The sequence below is a fragment of the Tupaia chinensis genome, unplaced genomic scaffold (assembly GCF_000334495.1).
Source record: "Tupaia chinensis unplaced genomic scaffold, TupChi_1.0 Scaffold143654_1, whole genome shotgun sequence".
Classification (NCBI taxonomy): domain Eukaryota; kingdom Metazoa; phylum Chordata; class Mammalia; order Scandentia; family Tupaiidae; genus Tupaia; species Tupaia belangeri.
In genome coordinates, this window is record NW_006203502.1 from 419963 (window position 1) to 428577 (window position 8615).

Genomic DNA, 8615 nt, shown 5'->3' on the forward strand with positions numbered 1-8615 from the left:
TCTCTCTCTCTCTCTCCCTCTCTCTCTCTCTCTCTCTCTCTCTCTTTTTTAAAGATATTTTTACTATGGGGCACATGCTCCAGAGAGATAGACAGAAAGCAAGAAATCACCCCCCAGGAGGGATGGCCACACTACAATCCCTTCTCCTTCAGTCCCCTCTTGAGATTTTGGGAACCCACACACATGTGCCCAGCATGAGTTTCAAGCCTCTGGGTCCAGGACTCAAACTATGGTCAACTAAGTGGGAGTTCAGCTCTTTAACCACTATGCCACTGGCTGGTCCCCATTTTATTCTTATCACTGAGGATAAACATCTTTTTCATATTGTTATTGACTGAATTGAGTCCACTCATAAAAATTCACATTGAAGCCCTATCACATAATGCAACTCTATTTGGAGGCAGGGTTGTTAAGGAGTACTTAAGGTTACAAGAAGATCATGTGGCTAGGTCCTAATCTGACAGAATTAGTGTTCATACACTAAGGGGAAGAGACTCCAGAGATCTTTCTTCTCTCACACACCAAAGAAAGGCAATACGAGGACAGAACAATAACATGATTGTAGGCAAGCCAAGAAGACAAACCTCACCAGAAACCACCTTGGGTTTCCAGTTTCCCGAACTGTAAGAAAATAAATTTCTGCTTTGAATGTTCTTGCTCAATATATGATGAATGTGGACAAGCGCAGGTCATGGGCCACAGAATCAGCCAACCCAAAGGACCCTCTAGCAGGTTAAGGCCACTCACCAGGGCCTAGGAGTCACTGCCACTATGACCAGCCAGTCCCAGGAGATCTAACAATTGCTGCAGGCCAAGAGGTGGGACGGCAGAGATGTCCAAGGCACACAAGCAAAAGAACCAGAGGCTGAAGCAGTCCAAAGAAGCTCAGGTTGACATTGAACAGTACCCCCTGCAGAGGGAGAAAGTGTTCAAAGCCAAGGAAGCTGCAACTCTGGGATCCCAAGGCAGTTGTAGTCCCAAAGTGGAAAAGGAGACCCAGTTGATGACAGTCCTCCAGACCTACTTCCTACAAGACAGGGATGAAGTCTTAGATAACCTCTTGGCTTTCATCTGCAACATCCAGCCAGAAATCCATGAAAACTACTGCATAAATGGATAGGAGAAGAACAAAGTTCCTGTCCTATAGATTGATATTTTAGATGCCCTCATGGAAAATGAAGCTTTATAGAGCTCCATTTACATTCTTGTGAAAGGCACTGCATTATTTCTGTATATTGTACAACAGGTCCCTTCACTTTTTGCAGAGTAGCAAATTTAGCTTCTTTGTTCAGACTTAGAACTTATCCAAAGGATTCATCTTTTTATTTCGTATTTCTTAGAAATTTAATGGGTGTACATTGTTTTCCTATGCGTTTAACTCAAGCAACACATCTCAGTGTTAACTTTTTCTTTCTTAGATCTAGTTAAAAAAATTCTTTGAATGCATTTGTGCTTTGAGAGCCCATATTGTATGCTGTAAAATGTAAAATTATTAAATGTAAATATACAAAGAGATTAATATATTTCTATTAGTTAAAGCATCTAATCTATTGAACTGTTATGACAATCTGAGCAGCTAAAAACACACATATTGAAAAGCCATTTTTGTTCATCATCTATGATCTATTTCTATATCCATTGCTATTTTCTTTTGGGTTATTTTCTTTCCTTATAGACTTGTAGTACCTGTTTCATTATGAAAATTTGCCTTTTCTGTAAAATATATTGCCAGTAATGTTTTCCAACTAATTTTTTTCTGGCATTTAAAATTATTGATACATAAAAATAAAAAACTAATTTATCAGTGTTTTCCATTATTTGCTCTAGGTTTTATGTTAGAAAAATTCTCAGGTCCTGAGGCTATTAAAATTTTTTTACATTATTTCTAGAACTTTTATGATTTCAACTTTTATATTTAAATCTCTGATCCACCTGAAACAATAATTATAAAAAGTTACAGATGCAGTTATCTTAAAATAAGGAAAATAAAACACATAATTGTTTTTTGTTTTGTTTTGTTTATTTTTTGTTTGTTTGTTTGTTTAATTTTAGATTTTTTGCTATAGGGTGCATGCACTTGCCAGAAAGACAGAGAGACAAAAAGACAGAAATTGCCAACCAGAGAGATGGCCACACCACAATCCTCTTCTCCATTGAAGGGATGACCACACCACAATCCTCTTCTCCTCCATTCTCCTCTCTGGATTTTGGGAACACATACAAACACACCCAGCATGAGTTTTAAGCCACAAGGTCCTGGACTCGAACTATGGTCAACTACATAGGGGTCCAGTGACATAATCATTATGCCATCTGCTGGTCCCAAAACAAATAATTCTTTCATAAAACAAACAAACAAACAAACGGCATGCTAAAATATATTCTGAAAGCAAAAAAAGAAGAAGAAAATCTTTCACTTTTCCCTTAGCTTTTAGGGGAAATGGAAAGAGCCTAATTCTCATGTGGTGACTGAAAGTCGGTTCCCAAAAGGGAGTTAACCTTAGGTAATCTTGGATCCTATCCTAGAGAATTTCTGGACACTCAATGTAACCCACTAGAAAAGACTGACCACTATATCCCAAAGGGTAATGTAAGGATTTTAAGTGGCCTCTGTAAAGAGGATGTTTGAATATCGTGGCTTCCATGTAGTTAAAGATCTCCAGCAAAATTTTTTGCTCAGAAATCCAGAAAAGTACCTGACAATAAGAAAAAAGATCAGCTTTGACTATTCACCAAGGCAAAAGAAAAACCAAACACTGATTACAATACCAGTTAAGTAAGACTAGTCTTCTCTCTTACCTTTTATTCCCTTTTACCTTCTATTCTAGGGAGGATGAGACAATCTGTAAGAAGAACATGAGAAGAACGTGAAGGGGGAAATAGAAAAAGTGCTCACACACTCTCTTTCCTTTATGCAGGAAGATTTTTACCCCCAGGGGACATATGCACTTGCCAGAGAGGGGGGGGAGGGAGAAAGCACCCCCTCCCATGGGAAATAGTTATGCAGCAATCCCTTCTGCTCCATGCATGTGCATCCAGAGTGTTTCTTAAACCATGGGTCTGAGACTTGAACCACAAAATTGACCATGTAGGGTCTAGCTGCCTTAACCACCAGACCTTGGGCTGGCCCAGAAGAATCTTTAAATAATTTTCAGTTGTAAGGAAGTTTATTTTTCTTTCATTGACAAAGGCCACATGAGCTCATCAGAGAGAGAGTTAAAAAGTGTGTGTGAGAGAGAGAGCAAGAGAGAGAGGAAAAAAAAAAAAAACACCTGTGAATGGGTTGTGTTTATGCTTCAATCCTTGCCCCTACATTTCTCTATCCTATCAGTATTTGGGGCATGGTAGCACATGCTGCCAGTGCCAGCATTGGAACCACGGTTGGCTCTATGGGTTCAAGCTCCCTATGTGCAGAGCTTAATTGCTGTGCTACTAAGCCAGTCCAGAAAAAAAATTAAACAATGTGGAGTACTGACCATTACAATGTACTGGATATTTGTTTAAGTTTACATATTTCCTCCATGAGCAAGAAAGTGACAGAATCTTCACAGGGTCTTGACACTGTGATCCACCCCTAGCTTCCACCATCTTTGTATCATGCGCATGTGTATGCCTATTGTACTCAAGGAACTCTCTGAATGCAAATCTGGAACTTTCCAATGTGGGTCAGTCTTGCAGAGCATTGTGTTTCATGGGCCACCATCTGGCCCAAATGGGGCATTTTATTTAGCAAATTGAGGCTGATCTTGTCCACCGCATTTATTATTATTTAAGAATGACTGTAATAACATTTGCGAAACATTTCATCTAGGGGCAAGAAAAAAATATCTTACAAAAAGTTGTAAGAGATAATTATGAGATGTGTTTTTTTATATTATAAAACTGGACTCTAGAGGGGCCGGCAGGTGGCGTGGTGGTTAAGGCGATGGATTCTCACATGGCTGACTATGATTTGAGTCTTGGATCTGGCGGCTTGCTTTCTCACTTTCCCTCTCGCTTGCTCTCTCACTCTGTCTCTCCCTGGTCAAATTAAAATAAGTAAGTAAGTAAATAAATAAATAAAGTTAAATAAAATAATTCTTTAAAAAAACCCTGGACTCTAGGATTAGTTAAACACCTACATATGTAAAGTTAAACTACAAAATTAATAGATTAAAATGTAGTAAAATTTCTATGTGAACTTAGAATAGAAAAAAACCTTCTAAAATAGAAATTTAAGGGTCCAGGAGGTAGCTTAGTTATTAAGACACTGGACTCAAAGTGTGGTCAACAGTGGTTGGAGTCCTGGACCTGGTGGCTTGAAACTCAAGCCCAGTGCATGTGCTTCCAAAGTCCCAGGAGGAGAAAGGAGGAGAAGGGATTATAGTGTGGCCATTCCCCATGGAGAGGGTGATTTCTCACTTTTCCTTTCTCTGTTTCTGTCTCTGGCAAGCACATGTACCGCAAGGAAAAACCTCTTTTAAAAAATTTTTTTTTTCTATTTGAACCACTGAAGACCCTCTGCCCAGACTTCACCCTACTGCTCCCCAGTCTAGCAAGGAGCTAGGATAAGCCAATCAGAGACCCTCTGTATTTAATTATAAGCAGCCCCATTTAGGGATTTCAACCACTGAATACTCTCTGCCCAGACTTAACCTTTCTGCTCCCCAGTCTAGCCAGGAGCCAGGTTAGAACACCCTACTTATTCTCTCTGTCTCTTTCCATCTCTCTCTATATATTTTAATTTTTTTTTAATTTTTAAGTTTAGCTCTCTGCTGCTCTTTTGTCTTTCTTATTCTTACCTTTCCCCTGCCCCCAAAGGATAAGCCAAGCAACAGCCATCTATATTTCAGTTATAAGTGGTCACATTTAGGGATTTCAACCACCTAAAGGATATCTTTTTTTTTGGAGAGGTTTTTGCTACAGGACACGTGCGCTTGCCAGACAGACAGAGAGAGACATAGAGACAGAAAGCGAGAAATCACCCCCCAGGGGGGATGGCCACGCCACAATCCCTTCTCCTCCATTCTCCTCTTGGGATCTTGGGCATGCACGCACACGCACCTGGTGTGAGTTTTAAGCCACCGGGTCCGGGACTCGAACAGTGGTCGACTACATGGGAGTCCAGTGACATAGCCATTACGCTAACTGCTGGTCCCAAAGGTTCTCATTTTTTGACAGAAAAAAAATTTTTCTTCTCTTCTTTTTGTTTTTGTCTTTTTTAAAAATCTTTTTCTCTGCTTTGTTTTTTTCTATTCCTTTTCTTTTTCTTTTTATCTTTCTCACTTTTCTGCTCATCCTCCATACTCTTATTTTCTAAACAGGTCTAGGTGCTCAGTAGCCAAATTTCTGCATACTTTTAGGGTCAGATTAATCCTCAATTTTCAGTTGTAAAAAGGGAGAAAAATGGTACTGTTTACAGCCTGCAGACACCTCGTTCTGTATTCCTCTGATTGCTCAGATTTAACAGCAAAAATTAGTAAAAAACATTTAATCCATCTGATGGCCAGAAACCACCACAGAGGGACAAGAAATATAAAAAACCAAGAAAATATCTCTTCTCTTATGGAAAAGAATAACTCCTCTTCCTCCAGAAAGAACATAATGGAAATAATGGAAATGTCAGATAAAAAATTTTTAAAAAAGCTAACAGAGATGCAAGAGAAGAAAGATAACAAACTCCAGAAGATGCAGAAGAAAAGAGACACCGAGTTCCAGGAGGTGAGGAAGTTCTTGCATGAGCAGAAAGATGAGATACACATCATAAAAAAAAAATCTAATGGAATTGTTAGAGATGAAGGCTGTAATACAGAAAATCAAAACTTCCCTTGAAATATCAAAAGCAGATTAGACCATGCAGAAGATTGAATCCTAGATGTAGAAGATAGAACCTCTGACCTAAAAAAATTCACCAAAAAGACCAAGAAAATAACCCCCCAAAATGAGAATAATATACAAGTAACACTAGACACCATTAAATGCCCAAACATCCAGATCATTGGTATCCCAGAAGGTGAAGAAACTAATAAGGACATTGACAGTCTACTCCATGAAATCCTAGAGCAAACTTTCCAAACCTAGAGAGGCACTCAAATATCCAGACCCAGGAGTACAAAGGACCCCACATAGAATCGACCCAAGATCTTCCCCAAGGCACATAGTAGCCAGATTGACCAAAACTACAAACAGAGACAAGATACTAAAATTGGTAAGGGAGAAGCATCAAGTTAATTTCAAAGGATGTCCCATCAGACTAATATTGGGCCTCTCATCAGAAACAATGCAAGCAAGGAAAGAATGGGAATATATATTCAAAGTGTTAAGTGAAAAACAATTTCAACCAAGACTACTGTACCCAGAAAGATTATCTTTCATATAGAAAAAAAAATTCTCAGATAAACCAAACCTGAAAGATTTACCAACACCAAACCAGCTGTCCAAAAAATGCTGAAGGGAATACAGGAAAACTAAAGTTGGAAACACAGAAATAAGAGTATAAGAAACAACCAAGAGAATGGCCAGCCTAATGGTAGGGGCAAGTCCAGGATGAATGTTAACTTCCAGAGTTTACATCGAAAGATCAGACCACAGTAACACTACACATTCATAGAAGAGAGATTAATTATGTGAGTCTGAACTAGTAAATAGAATTTTTTTTTACTTTATACAAAAAACATTACTGATTTCCATATTTAAGGATTTTTGTCTTCCCTTGAACTGTCGTTAGAATTCAGTTCAAATAGTAGAAAGATGAACCTAACCTTTTTCCTGGCTTTAAGTTTTAAGCAAATTTCTCTTAACATTTTAAAATTTCGATCTATTAAAACTAAAACTTTTGAAATTAAAAATGCATTGAAAATACCTATTAATACCTATTTAATTACTTCAGTAAGCTACATAGCCCCAGCAAGGTGCTACTTTATAGTATGTTCACTTTACTCAATGAGGTTTATGCCTAAAATCAGACATGCATTTTTAAATATGTATATATCAGCTGTACTTGATATTGAAACTCTTTTAATTAATTAAGATCTTTAGTTAATCAATAAAATGTGAAAAAATGGCATGGAAAACAACTGTATATACCAGAGACAGTGAGGGAGAAGGGGGATGTTGGCAGAGGGCGAGAGAGGGGTAGGCAGTCAAGGGGGGAAAAAGGAAAAACAAAATATATAAGAAACAAGAAATAGAAAATTATTAGTTGATGATAACATGTATAATAATATCCTTGATTGAGCCAATATACAATGTATACTGGATGGAAAATTCATTTTGTATACTGTATTGATGTATAGTGAATGACTGTAAATTAATTAATTAAAAAAATTTTTTGATACTATAACCCACAGTGAAAACATATATAACCATACAAAATACAGGATTTCTGGGACCAGTAGGTGGCATAGTGGTTAAGGTGCTGGACCCAGTGGCTTGAAATTTATGCCAGGTGTGCATGCGCGTGTGCGTGTGTGTGTGTGTGTCCAAAGTTCTAAGAGGAAAATGGAGGAGAAGGGATTGCAGCGTGGCCATCCCCCCTGGGAGTCATTTCTCTCTGTCTGTTTCTCTCTCTTCGGTGAGCACACTTGCCCTATAGCAAAAATATCTTTTAAGGAAATAGGATTTCTGGTTGGTCTCTGAGACCTGAAAGTTGACAACTTCTTTGGATCCGGAAGATTGCTCCCTGCAACTCTGTAGCTGTCACTATGCCACAAAACAAATACATTGAATTACATCATAAATGCTATGGATACCATTTGGATTACCATGAGAAAGAGAGAAAGAAGGAACGTCCAGAGGCTCATAAATGTTCAAAGAAGGCAAAAAAGTTGATTGGTCTGAAGGCTAAGCTCTATCATAAATGTTAGGTCAGACTTATGATCAGTGGCGGAATCAGAGGTGGCAAAGATGGAAGAACCAGAGTCAGGCTTGGGATTTAGCAAAGCCAATCAAATTTATTCTGTGAAAAGCTCTCAGGTGAGGTCCCTCGGTCTGGAGAAGTCACACCCAAAGGATTGCTGTTCATTCTCTTACTAGGGCCCTTGTCCAATGAGCAGTTGCCACAGCATTATGGTGTCTTGTCCTGGGGCCAATGGGAAACAATGTTTCTGTTCAACTGGTGGCATGCCAAAGGCGGAGGGTAGGATAGTCCGTTGGTGGTGGCCTGCCAGGTATGAAAGGTGAGAAAGTTTCCACCATGTTTCTCTTCCCTTCCCCCAGACCCTACAATAACAGTGCCAAGCTGAGAAAATACAAATGAAACAGCCTATTAAGATACATGAAAAGAGGAACACCAAACAAAAGAATGATGAAAAGACTCCAGAAGGAGCAGTACCTGCCTATCTGTTGGACTCAAGATAAAGTACTTTCCAATATGATTAAACAAAAATGGAAAGAGAAAGTGGGAAAATGGGAAGTCCCTCTACCCAAAGTTCGAGCCCAGGGAGAAACAGAAGTATTAAAAGTTATTCAAATAGGAAAGAGAAAGAAGAAGGTATGGAAGAGGATGGTTACAAAATTCTGCTTGGCTGGAGAAGGCTTTACTAGAAAACCACTGAAATATGAAAGATTCATTAGACCAATGGGCTTATGTTTCAAGAAGGCCCATGTAACACATCCTGAACTGAAAGCCACCTTTT

At 38.7% G+C, this 8615-nt stretch overlaps 1 long non-coding RNA gene and 1 pseudogene across 1 annotated transcript in view; one reads left to right on the top strand and one right to left on the bottom strand.

Moving 5' to 3' along the window:
- Positions 1–8615, bottom strand: part of LOC106733402 (uncharacterized) — a 61357-nt gene that overhangs the window by 43017 nt on the left and 9725 nt on the right. Inside the window, exon 3 of the long non-coding RNA XR_001369509.1 lies at positions 2800–2843. This is a non-coding gene — a long non-coding RNA (uncharacterized LOC106733402). The remainder of the gene's footprint in view (positions 1–2799; positions 2844–8615) is intronic.
- LOC102480239 (V-type proton ATPase subunit G 1 pseudogene) lies at positions 772–1120 on the top strand (annotated as a pseudogene).